A 14,352-nucleotide genomic window follows, 5' to 3' on the forward strand; every position below is an offset into this window, starting at 1 on the left:
TGATGATAAATACAATCCATCTGTGTGTAATCAAGCCTCCGTATAAATGCACCTGCACTGTGATAGTCTCAGAGGTCCGTTAAAAGCGCAGAGAGCATCATGAAGAACAAGGAACACACCAGGCAGGTCCGAGATACTGTTATGAAGAAGTTTAAAGCCGGATTTGGATACAAAAAGATTTCCCAAGCTTTAAACATCCCAAGGAGCACTGTGCAAGCGATAATATTGAAATGGAAGGAGTATCAGACCACTGCAAATCTACCAAGACCTGGCCATCCCTCTAAACCTTCAGCTCATACAAGGAGAAGACTGATCAGAGATGCAGCCAAGAGGCCCATGATCACTCTGGATGAACTGCAGAGATCTACAGCTGAGGTGGGAGACTCTGTCCATAGGACAACAATCAGTCGTATATTGCACAAATCTGGCCTTTATGGAAGAGTGGCAAGAAGAAAGCCATTTCTTAAAGATATCCATAAAAAGTGTTGTTTAAAGTTTGCCACAAGCCACCTGGGAGACACACCAAACATGTGGAAGAAGGTGCTCTGGTCAGATGAAACCAAAATTGAACTTTTTGGCAACAATGCATATGTTATGTTTGGCGTAAAAGCAACACAGCTCATCAACCACAACACACCATCCCCACTGTCAAACATGGTGGTGGCAGCATCATGGTTTGGGCCTGCTTTTCTTCAGCAGGGACAGGGAAGATGGTTAAAATTGATGGGAAGATGGATGGAGCCAAATACAGGACCATTCTGGAAGAAAAGCTGATGGAGTCTGCAAAAGACCTGAGACTGGGACGGAGATTTGTCTTCCAACAAGACAATGATCCAAAACATAAAGCAAAATCTACAATGGAATGGTTCACAAATAAACATATCCAGGTATTAGAATGGCCAAGTCAAAGTCCAGACCTGAATCCAATCGAGAATCTGTGGAAAGAACTGAACACTGCTGTTCACAAATGCTCTCCATCCAACCTCACTGAGCTCAAGCTGTTTTGCAAGGAGGAATGGGAAAGAATTTCAGTCTCTCGATGTGCAAAACTGATAGAGACATACCCCAAGCGACTTACAGCTGTAATCGCAGCAAAAGGTGGCGCTACAAAGTATTAACTTAAGGGGGCTGAATAATTTTGCACGCCCAATTTTTCAGTTTTTGATTTGTTAAAAAAGTTTGAAATATCCAATAAATGTCGTTCCACTTCATGATTGTGTCCCACTTATTTTTGATTCTTCACAAAAAAATACAGTTTTATATCTTTATGTTTGAAGCCTGAAATGTGGCAAAAGGTCGCAAAGTTCAAGGGGGCCAAATACTTTCGCAAGGCACTGTATATTTAAACTGAGTTTTTCACAATTCCTGACATTTAATACTAGTACAAATTCCCTGTCTTAGGCCAGTTAGGATCATCATACTTTTAAGAATGTGAAATGTCAGAATAATAGTAGAGAAAATGATTTGTTTCATCTTTTATTTCTTTCATCACATTCCCAGTGGGTCAGAAGTTTACATAGACTCAATTAGTATTTGGTATTTTGTCCCATTCCTCCTGACAGAGCTGGTGTAACTAAGTCAGGTTTGTAGGCCTCCTTGCTCGCACACGCTTTTTCAGTTGTGCCCACAAATTTTCTGTAGGATTGAGGTCAGGGCTTTGTGATGGCCACTCCAATACCTTGACTTTGTTGTCCTTAAGCCATCGATGCTGCCACCCCTATGCTTTATGGTTGGGATGGTGTTCTTCGGCTTGCAAGCATCCCACTTTTCCTCCAAACATAACGATGGTCATTATGGCCAAACAGTTCTATTGTTGTTTCATCAGACCAAAGGACAATTCTCCAAAAAGTACGATCTTTGTCCCAATGTGCAATTGCAAACCGTAGTCTGGCTTTTTTATGGTGGTTTTGGAGGAGTGGCTTCTTCCTTGCTGAGCGGCCTTTCAGGATAAGCCAAAATACAGTGGGGCAAAAAGTATTTAGTCAGCTACTAATTGTGCAAGTTCTCCCACTTAAAAGATGAGAGGCCTGTCATTTTCATCATAGGTACACTTCAATTATGACAGACAAAATGAGAAAAAAAAATCCAGAAAATCACATTTTAGGATTTTTAATTAATTTATTTGCAAATTATGGTGGAAAATAAGTATTTGGTCCCCTACAAACAAGCAAGATTTCTGGCTCTCACAGACTTCTTCTTCTTCTTTAAGAGGCTCCTCTGTCCTCCACTCGTTACCTGTATTAATAGCACCTGTTTGAACTTGTTATCAGTATAAAAGACACCTGTCCACAACCTCAAACAGTCACACTCCAAACTCCACTATGGCCAAGACCAAAGAGCTGTCAAAGGACACCAGAAACAAAATTGTAGACCTGCACCAAGCTGGGCGGCCTGAATCTGCAATAGGTAAGCAGTTTGGTTTGAAGAAATCAACTGTGGAAGCAATTATTAGGAAATGGAAGACATACAAGACCACTGATAATCTCCCTCGATCTGGGGCTCCACGCAAGATCTCACCCGTGGGATCAAAATGATCACAAAATCCCCTAGTGAATGACCTGCAGAGAGCTGGGACCTAAGTAACAAAGCCTACCATCAGTAACACATTACGCCGCCAGGGACTCAAATCCTGCAGTGCAAGACGTGTCCCCCTGCTTAAGCCAGTACATGTCCAGGCCCGTTTGAAGTTTGCTAGAGAGCATTTGAATGATCCAGAAGAAGATTGGGAGAATGTCATATGGTCAGATGAAATCAAAATAGAACTTTTTGGTAAAAACTCAACTCGTCGTGTTTGGAGGACAAAGAATGCTGAGTTGCATCCAAAGAACACCATACCTACTGTGAAGCATGGGGGTGGAAACATCATGCTTTGGGGCTGTTTTTCTGCAAAGGGACCAGGACGACTGATCCGTGTAAAGGAAAGAATGAATGGGGCCATGTATCGTGAGATTTTGAGTGAAAACCTCCTTCCATCAGCAAGGGCATTGAAGATGAAACGTGGCTGGGTCTTTCAGCATGACAATGATCCCAAACACACCGCCCGGGCAACGAAGGAGTGGCTTCGTAAGAAGCATTTCAAGCTCCTGGAGTGGCCTAGCCAGTCTCCAGATCTCAACCCCATAGAACATCTTTGGAGGGAGTTGAAAGTCTGTGTTGCCCAGCAACAGCCCCAAAACAGCACTGCTCTAGAGGAGATCTGCATGGTGGAATGGGCCAAAATACCAGCAACAGTGTGTGAAAACCTTGTGAAGACTTACAGAAAACGTTTCACCTCTGTCATTGCCAACAAAGGGCATATAAAGTATTGAGATACAGTTTTGTTATCGACCAAATACTTATTTTTCACCATAATTTGCTAATAAATTCATTAAAAATCCTAAAATATGATTTTCTGGATTTTTTTTCTAATTTTGTCTGTCATAATTGAAGTGTACCTATGATACATTATAGGTCTCTTTCATCTTTTTAAGTGGGAGAAATTGCACACTTAGTGGCTGACTAAATACTTTTTTGCCCCACTGTAGTACTCATTTTACTGTGGATATAGATACTTTGTACCTGTTTCCTCCAGCATCTTCACAAGGTCCTTTGCTGTTGTTCTGGGATTGATTGTGTCTCCTTCCTGAGCGGTATGATGGCTGTGTCGTCCCATGGTGTTTATACTTGCATACTATTGTTTGTACAGATGAACGCGGTACCTTCAGGCGTTTGGAATTTTCTCCGAAGGATGAACCAGACTTGTGGAGGTCTACAATATTTTTTTTTCTGAGGTCTGATTTCTGATTTCTTTTGATTTTCCCATGATGTCAAGCAAAGAGGCACTGCGTTTGAAGGTAGGCCTTGAAATACATACACAGGTACACCTCCAATTGACTCAAATTATGTCAATTAGCCTATCAGAAGCTTCTAAAGCCATGACATAATTTTCTGGAATTTTCCAAGTTGTTTATAGGCACAGTCAACTTAGTGTATGTAAACTTCTGACCCACTGGAATTGTGATATGGTGAATTGTTGGAAAATTGTTGGAAAAATTGCTTGAGTCATGCACAAAGTAGATGTCCTAACTGACACGCAAAAACTATTGTTTGTTAACAAGATATTTGTGGAGTTGTTGAAAAACGAGTTTTAATGACTCCAACCTAAGTGTATGTAAACTTCCGACTTCAACTGCATAGTGTATCATATGTCCATAATTCTCAATTCAGTTTACACATCAAAATAAAGCAAACAGTCTTGACAGTTTAGTTCTTGATTTATATTGCAGGTCTGTCTGTAGCCTATGACAATTATGGAGTGTACCCACTGTATGCTAGCCCAGTACAAACCATTCTCCCACTATTCCCACTTCCCTGTTTCCTGACGACATCCAGCTGGTAAACCAGCTATTTTACATCCTCTCTCCCGCCCCTGTTACAGGCTCATTAATATCTAGTTTATTGGTGCTGAAGCAGAGGGGGGGTAGAAGTAATTGCACTTTTTGTCAAAGAAGGGAGGGGTGGGGGGATGCAGCTTAAGGGGAGCTATCCATCTAGTGTGGCTGAGGCTCTGACATGCCAACCCCTGTGAGGAGGAGGATAGGGTCACAGGTGTGGTTGATCCACCACTCCTTCCCAGGGGACAGATCTCTTGTGCCCATAAACCCCTCAGACACACCCCTTCTCAGTTGCCACAAGCCCATTCCCTAATTTGCACTGGTTAACATTCAGCCCATCAGACTTCTGTATATGTGTGTGCTTGTTAATGAGAGAGAGAGAAAGAGAGAGAGAGAGAGAGCAAATATATTTACATAAACAAATGTTTGTCTGAATGAATGCTTTGAGAGAGTTTTGAAGAAGCTGACCTCATGATGGACAGATTGAAGTTGGGACTCGTCTCATGTGACCTGAGGAGTCAGTCTGTGTGTGTGTGTGTGTGTGTGTGTGTGTGTGTGTGTGTGTGTGTGTGTGTGTGTGTGTGTGTGTGTGTGTGTGTGTGTGTGTGTGTGTGTGTGTGTGTGTGTGTGTGTGTGTGTGTGTGTGTGTGTGTGTGTGTGTGTGTGTGTTTGTTGGCCGTGCTGCCAGTGTGTTAAAGGCATGTTAAACCCATTTAACAATGACTCAGAAGCACCAACAGAGTTCATTAACAGTAGAGCGTCTGGAACTAGACTTCAACAGGAAGGCTTATACAGTAGAAAATATGTACTATAACACACTTTAAACAGCATGTGTTCATTGTGGATTCCAAAATGTGTTCTGCCAAAATGTCCTATTTTGAAATCCTTCAAAGTAAATTCTAATTTTGCTGTAAGATGTTTACTACAGAATTTGTGTTTCAGATCTATTGTTGTAAGATAATTTTTTGGAAGTGAAACTAACCTGTTCTACACATAAGCGCATGGTTCTCTGTTTTTACAATGGCTGAGGGTGAACAAAGACTCTTAAAAACAATGTTTCAGATACACCACATGGATCAGTGAGCAGGACCCTGACAGATGGCATCACATGTTGCCAAGACAACCAGAACCATTAGTGTCTCCCCAAATATGGTGTAGGGGGGTGATGGAAATCCAGTAAACCCTGTGCTGTGCACCACTCAAATTGGTCTCCAGGGTCAAGAGAGCCTGTGCACAATCAGATGGGTTCACACGTATTAAGTATAGACCAATGTTTCATCACTCTGTCAAATTAGAATGGACAGATCTCATTTTCAGGGGTAAATGCTGCGCTCAAGTAATACCATTTTTACCATAGAAGTTAAATGTGCAATGTTTTAATATGTTTTAATAATCCTGCATTTTTGTTTGAGCATGTAGTTCCAGATCACCCTGTGTATGATGACTGGACCCTTGAACTTGTTAGTAATGTTTCACACACTAAATACTGAACACAATCAGTGGAAAAGCATTGCCATATTAAATGCCAGTCAGAAAGTCTTTTCTGTCTGCTGTTGTTGAAAAAAAGAAGAAGTACTTTGTTATTTTTCACTCTGGCTCTCAAATGAACTTATTTATTTTTAATCAGCTTGCTGTCGTCTTCTTAATTAACCAGAGCTGGAAAATTCAATCAAACTCGAAGACAGCAAAGGAATGGGTGTGAGACGTTCATAAAAATGTCTAATGGATAATGTGTCAGTCCTGCCAGACAAATGAACCTGATATTGCTGGAGCCTGGGCTGCCAGGGAGGCAGGTCAGTAGCTGCAGGGTACAGTTGTAAAGTAATTACACTGGCTGTCTGCTTTGTCACAGTATAATGCTGATCTTACATGGAAAATGAGACGGCGGTAGCCTTGGACTGGAAATGAGAAATATTTCAATACGGATCAGAATTTGACAATCTTAACTATCCAATGGCATTATTTGGTGATTGAGTCACTAAGCTCTGCATAAATAAAGCAATATGTTCTTCTCTATAGCATCTGTAAGATATTTTAGATACAGTATTCAGTATGTTCATGATCCTGCAGTGTTTAAACCAGCCGCCAGGGGGAGATATAGTTACTTACTCAGCATACTAGCCAAGAAAAAGGGAGGAGAATGTCTAGAGGGACAGCATGATATGATATGCTGTGTAGGATACAAACAGTTCTGCTTGGATTATCCTTTCCTGCCAAAAGGGGATGTATTGACGTATATTGGTGAATCATTTTAAGCAAGTTCTTTCCAATACATTTATCCATTGTAGCGTTCAAGTTCCAGCCTCACCCTACGTGTAATGACTTCATCATAATGGAATATTTTATTTGTTTACATTATAATACAACCAACACATCTAATTCAAGTGAAAATTCAGCTTTTCCTTTTTCATTATATTCTTAATCAGAAATGAACCAATCTTTCAGCAATTAATGCAAGGAAAAAAATATTATTGAACCAACCTCTGCATGACTGTTGCTCCCCAGCACCAAGGTTACTCAACAAAAGCTTTACTCCTCCACACTGTGCATTCATTCATTCAGACAGACATTGGCTGCTCCATGAGCCTTTGTATGAGAGAGGCTGCCTGTTCTCTCTGTCACTGGGATGCCGACCACTCGGTTTTAACAAGATTATCCTTAAAGCGTGGAAGCAATGGAGTGCCACTGAAATGTAATTATCATGTGATGGAGTGCTTGTGATGGCTGTATTATCACTCCTCAGTCTCTTAACCCCTGTCACCAGGTGAAGTTGTATACACCTGGTCTCTGAGTTATGACTGAGGGTGGAAGCCTGTTTAAACATGTTGGAGGATACCTGTTCATGATGAGCAGACACAACCACAGGCTCCAGGGAAGGTCCCAGCCAAGCCTCCTCAGGACTGGTGTCTGTGTGCATGTGCATATGGTTTCAACTTGTCCTCTTATCTACATTTACGCTACTTGGCCTGAGCAGAGAAAGGAAAGCATGATTTCAGCTGTGCCTGTGGTTTCTCTACTCTCTGTCGCTCTTGCAGTCTTCCTGCTCTCACTCTCATTCTCTCTCTCTCCTCGACTCCACAATCTCAGAGTATCTCATGACAACTGGATTTCTCCCTTCTGTCTGTTTCCTTTTCCACAATTGTCCCGGTCTCCATGACAACCTATCTCAGCTTTGAAAAGATGGACAAAAGGTGTATAGAAAAAGAGAACTTGACAAGGACACACAAATATTCTACATGCACACATACACAACTAGTCATGTACTGGATGTACACTGCCACAGCTAATACAGACACACACAGGTACACTGAGTCAGGAGTTCTGATGAGCATCCCAAAACACAGGTCGGCAGGTAGCAGCGGCAGGTAGCCTAGTGGTTAGAGTGTTGGACTTGTAACAGAAAGGTTGCAAGATCGAATCCCCGTGCTGACAAGGTAAAAATCGGTCGTTCTGCCCCTGAACAAGGCAGTTAACCCACTGTTCCTAGGCCGTCATTGAAAATAAGAATTTGTTCTTAACTGACTTCTCTAGTTAAATAAAGGTTACAAAAAAACAGGGACTGAGTTAAGAGTTCTGATGAGCATGCCAGGACTCAGACCCTCTCTGAGTCAGGGTTTCTGATGAGCATCCCAACACACAGGGACACAGACCCTCTCTGAGTCTCACTGAGTCTGGGTTTGTGATGAGCATCCCAACACACAGGGACACAGACCCTCTCTGAGTCTCACTGAGTCTGGGTTTGTGACGAGCATCCCAACACACAGGGACACAGACCCTCTCTGAGTCTCACTGAGTCAGGGTTTGAGTTTAAAACTAGACTCTCTCACAAGTTCGAGAAATACCTGTATAGTTGTGGTGTGTTATAGACATATTCACTTGGTTTCACATCAAACTAACACTGACTGCTCTGCATCTTTCCAGTCCCCTTACTGTGTGCTTTGTTTTCTGTTCTTAATCAATGGTGAGGGGAACACATATACTACATGTATGCTGTGCCACAGCCTTCTGTTCCACTACATTTCTCACTACTACTTTCCGTTATGTGTCATATAATTTACTATGTTTCTCTCGCTCTGTATCTCTCTCTCGCTCTCTCTCTCACTCACTCGGTCGGTCACTCACTCACTCGGTCGCTCTCTCCCTCTCTTCCTCTTTCTTTCCCTCTCCTCCTGCCATCTCTCCGTCTGTTGTCTGTCAGATGGACTAAACAGGCTTTTCATAACCACACCTCCTCCCTCCTCCTTACTTCCTGCTCTTTCTCCCTCTCCCACCCCTCCTGCTTCGCCCTCCTTGTTCCCCACTCCTGCCCCCTTCCTGTCTCTCCTATCTCTCCTCCCCACTCCTCCTTATATCTCCCCCTCCCATCATAATTTTCTCTCTGAACAGTACGAACATGTCTGCCACTACCCATTCAGGGGACATGATTTTATCTGAAACAGTAACAAGACACTTAAGCATTAGGTCTGTGAGAACAGCGTGCATGTTTATTTGAAGGGGGGGAGTGGCAGTAAGTAATCAATTTGCGAAGGCACTTTGAAGAGCTTGTGCACCAAGCTGTTAAAGCAACATCAACCGTCCCAGAGTGCTCATAATGTCACTGAAAGCTAAATGACAAAAGAGTGTCAAGCATTCTTCTCAGGCCTATATATGCAGAACAGTTTTCCTTTCATGGTCACATTCTATCTGTGGGCTGTGGGCACTTTTATTTTCAATATAAGGCCTGTGCTTGACTGACTTGGCCTTCGAGACCAAAAAAAAAATACTTTTAAAAGACTGTGAAGTTTTTCACAGCTGACATGCCAACCATGCAGTGCTGACTTTCAATTTGAGAGAGAGAAATGGAGAAAGAGACAGAGAGAGAGCAGGATGTCTCTGAGGGGAGGCGTGTGGATTGACAGCCTCAGCCAGTCTGGGCATTCATCCTGTGTGATGTGTGGTCAAGGCAGTGTGAAGAGAGCCTCATTAAAATCAGTTTATGTATTTATTCAGGTGTCTAGGTACATTGGAGGAGCACAGTCTGGTGATGGAGTTTCTATGATAAGTACACCAGCTCACTGTCCGTGCCAGGCTGTTAGCGGGCCAGCTGCAGAGGAAGGATGGTAGTGAGTACTGAGGCTAAATGTGTGTGTGTGTGTGTGTGTGTGTGTGTGTGTGTGTGTGTGTGTGTGTGTGTGTGTGTGTGTGTGTGTGTGTGTGTGTGTGTGTGTGTGTGTGTGTGTGTGTGTGTGTGTGTGTGTGTGTGTGTGTGTGTGTGTGTGTGTGTGTGTGTGTGTGTGTGTGTGTGTGTGTGTGTGTGTGTGTGTGTGTATGGGTGTGTGTGAGAAAGAGAGCTAGATAACGTCCGGTTGCAGTGTGACTAATTTCATATCATGTAAGACCTAGCAGTTCTGCAGTGTCTGAGTCACCATGCGGTGACAAACAGAGAGAGGGGGGGGCAGATGAACAGGGAATGGACATAATCAGAGAAATACAGCAACAGTGGTCATACGTTATCATATTATATCAATCTGACTCATTTTGACATTCATCTTGACCCTTTTCTGATTCTGTCCCCCACTCAATACATTATGCTCTGACACCTTCTTTATCTAGCAAACTCTGTGCTGATTTCTATAGTTCTGCCTTGGTGCCGAGACGCTGTATTGTGGGGTTTTCTGCACATGTCTTTGTCTATTAGAGAATCAGACTGCACTTATTTCTCTCTTCAGTAAATGTCAAGGCACTGTGTCTCATGTGCCTTCCCTTGTATGTGTTAATTTTCTATGGTTTGTTCCCTCTCACTCATCACAAGGTGTCTGCGCTCACACCTCTCGCTCTTAAAGGGACAGTACCCCCCAGCAGTGAACACCATGCTCATTAAACCAGGACAGAGAAATAGGAAAGCGAGCAGGAGATGAAAGAGAGTTGAAAACCGAGGAAGGAGGAAGAGAGACAAACAAAATTGAATATAAATGAAATGAATGAACATAGATCAGGAAGCTCACTGAATCGCCCAGTGAAAATTGGAATGCACCGAAACACTCACATTAGAATTGCAAGAAAGATGGAATCATGAAGCTGAAAAGACAGAAGACAATTAAAATTATTTGGCAGCACATAGTGTATCTGCCAGGAGGAAAGAGCTAGCCATCCATCTGGTTATCCGAGTGGCTGTAACATTGATAGGGTTTGGATGATAGGCCAATTGGTGTGTGTGTAATCTTACAATGAGTGAAATGACAGGGTTGTTGAATCTCCCATTCACTGTGTTAAACTGTGAATTACAGGGTCAGTGATGTGACGAATGAGCAGTGTTCAAAGGAGGACCACCTGCACTTACAGAGACATACACACATTGGAAATCATCACTCAGTCAAGTTTGTGGATACAATATCATACAGTATAATATAACCATTCAGTCCCTAAGTACGACATTGTGCTCCATCTTAACAATGAACAAGATGGGAGACTGTGATACTGTCACTCCTGTGTTGTCCTCTTCCTTCTCTGAGATCCCTCCATCTGATGTGTCACCTCACTGTGACTTATGAAATCCGATAGAGAGGTGTGGTGACAACATGAAATCAATAAAGCATAGAGGGAGAAAGTGGAGGAAGGGACTAGGGTAGGTGGAGGGGACCAGGGACAGGGAGGAGGGCAGTGTTTGTGAGTGTGGGTGGTTGTGTTGGTTGGTTGATAAGTGAAAACACTTGTTTGAAAGGAAGAAAAGATCATTCTCTGTGGCACTGTAAAACTGGTTGACTTAAAATGCTGGTGATGTGTAACACAAGTCACAGACAGTCTTGTTTTGTGTTTGTCATGGTAAAATACGGCAGTTTTGTAAAATGTCTATAACATTGTGATGCTTTCTTCATTTAATAACAAATATCCTTAAAGTATCTGAGGTTATTGAAGACCTTTTGTGGATAGAGTGAGTTACAGTGGGGGCAGATGTTTGTGATTGAATCCAATATGCAAGCTTTCCCCATGTATTGTTATTAGAAAGCCTCCTAAAGCCTCCTTCAGCCACTCCTCTCACTTTTTAATGAGATTTGCAGTGTGCCTGCCTGTGTTACCCCACTGTGCTGCCATCGGTGACAGCCAAGAGGACAAAGGAAGGGCTAATGCTTGGGGTTCAGGAGAGCCCCCCCCTACCCTCACGACCCTCCACCCCTCCCTACCTCCCATCTGGTGAAGAGCTACTGAGAGGCTGAGAGGCATGCAGGGCTGAATGAGAAACTCTTGGCAGTAGACCCCCCCCCATACACACGTGCCTAAGCTCCATTAATTGAAACCCCCCTTCCTGTGTCTCACTCTTTCTACTCCGTCTACTTCTCCTATCATTCTCCATCCCCTACACACATCTGTTTTTTCCCTTCCATTCCTCAGTTGGCATTTTTTGGCAGGTTTGTGACCGTGGAGCTGTCCAGTGCTGAAACAGACCATTATACTATCTCCATCACTCAGACTTTGGTGCTTTTCTGACATGCATTGGTTGTACGTGCAGGTTTTTGGCTTCTATCCCATCTTCTGTAACATGCTACCACATGCTACCACATGGTCATTCCCTTGACATGAATAATGCAATAATGCAATTTCCCTTTTATAGATTTTCAATGCTTTTCAGATGTTATCGTAGAAAACCCTTTTCAGTTTCTAACCATGTGATGCATCCTCTCCTTTTTATTTAGTGGTACATTTGTATGTGATTCTATTTATAGGTCAGGATCATCTCTCACATGGAAAAACATCCCCAAACCCATATTCCCAAAACCGCTGTGTCTCATTCTGAAAAATGAATGCTTCTAATGCCGAACCAATGTCCTTGATTCCTCTTATGAGAATATAGTACGAAATATTCATATTCATTCTCACTTTTACCTTTCCTCTTGAAAAACGTTTCCCTTATATGTTCTCTTCTATGCTGTAAACATCTCCTTTGATGCTACTCTAGATGCAGGCTGCACTACAAACACTGGCATATCCTTTGAAGACTGCATTCACTGACATTCTGAAAACAGGACGAGAGACAGTATTGTGTGCAACAATATTACTAATGGAAAACTACGTACAGAGGTCAGTTCTTTGAGCAGAGAGAGGAGAGCACCTGTCCATTTGTCTGTGTGTGTGTGTGTGCGTGTGCGTGTGCGTGTGTGTGTGTGTGTGTGTGTGTGTGTGTGTGTGTTTGTTTATACGCTTGTGTTTGTGCTTGTGTAGGCAGGTCTTGTAGAGTGTGATCTGAGAGGAAGCCAGATGAAGTGGAAAACTACGTACAGAGGTCAGTTCTTCGAGCAGAGAGAGGAGAGCACCTGTCCATTTGTCTGTGTGTGTGTGTGTGTGTGTGTGTGTGTGTGTGTGTGTGTGTGTGTGTGTGTGTGTGTGTGTGTGTGTGTGTGTGTGTGTGTGTGTGTGTGTGTGTGTGTGTGTGTGTGTGTGTGTGTGTGTGTGTGTGTGTGTGTGTGCGTGTGTGTGTTTGTGCTTGTGTAGGCAGGTCTTGTAGAGTGTGATCTGAGAGGAAGCCAGATGAAGTGGAGTGTGTGTGTCTTCAGCCCTCTAACCATTATCGTGCCACACCCCAGAGATTTCCCAGCGGCTTCATACCTGTGTTGCACATTTCATATCTCACACAGACGAGGGGGGGACAACACCTACCAGCTGGGGTGATGCAATTCAGCAACATGTGCCAATCCCCTCCACTCTCTATCACATTGCCAGAGCCAGAGGCGGGCTCTCACCCAGCCAATCCAGGCCTCTTCCCTGCCAAATACACATCCTGCCTTAGTATGATCATTCATGTAACAATGTGAAACGTCCCTTGGCTTTTCATGACTGAAGATGGCTGGGGAGAGGAGATGCGATATGAGAGTGGAATCATATTTTTCATCCAGGGATGCCAGTGGTAACCGAACATTGCACTAATAAGATTCTACATTCTATTTTTCCAGTCTGGAATCCAAACAACAGAGTTCATTCAATAACAAATCAGTCGCTAGCTTCGTTTGTTATTGCACAAATGTAATGAAACCTCCAAATTATAGATGAGATCTGCAGCAGTGGTTTATTGGAGAGGGGATTGGGCTGTGTGGGTTGTACTGTTCATTGCGCTTTACAAACAAAAGTTCATTCATTCATTCCGTGTTTATGCACAGAGATGCTGAAATGCACGATAGGTGTGCTTCACATTATCGTCTCTGGGGGTGTTGTGTCCTCGGACAATGATTTCAGTACCTCCTCTGTGTATCATGGAGGCTGTATATGGAGAACAGGGTGTTATTTATATAGCCCAGAGGGTCTCATGGGCCCCAGTGCGTGCCCCAGTCATCAAAGAGTGATTTTGGCTTCACAAAGCCTCCCCTCATGGTCCCCCGGGGCCCCTATAACACCTGTCCCCCAGCCACAGATGAGCAGTCATCTTTAAACCACTGAGCATATGGACATACACTCTCTTATGTAGCTACACCCTCTGATATGCACTAACACCACACATATATGTAAATTTACACACACACACACACACACACACACACACACACACACACACACACACACACACACACACACACACACACACACACACACACACACACACACACACACACACACACACACACACACACACACACACACACACACACACACACACACACACAGACAACTGAGCATATGGACATACACTCTCTTATGTAGCTACACCCTCTGATATGCACTAACACCACACATACATGTAAATACACACACACACACACACGCACACGCACACGCACACGCACACACACACAGACACTTCCATTTTGCTCTCTTGCCTTAATAATCATATAGGACAGAGTAGGGACAGACAGTTTAGTTATAATAGATGGGTTGATGGTTACACAGAGGGTTATGGGTCAGTTCCCCTGTTTGCTATGAGATGAGAACCGTGACCATTCTGGCTGGTTGGCTGGGAGAAAACATAATTTAAGGGGCTGGCTGGTGACACGTGTATCGAGCCTGTCAAATTAAC

This window comes from Oncorhynchus masou, chromosome 2 (genome assembly GCF_036934945.1).
Source record: "Oncorhynchus masou masou isolate Uvic2021 chromosome 2, UVic_Omas_1.1, whole genome shotgun sequence".
NCBI classification, from domain to species: Eukaryota; Metazoa; Chordata; class Actinopteri; order Salmoniformes; family Salmonidae; genus Oncorhynchus; species Oncorhynchus masou.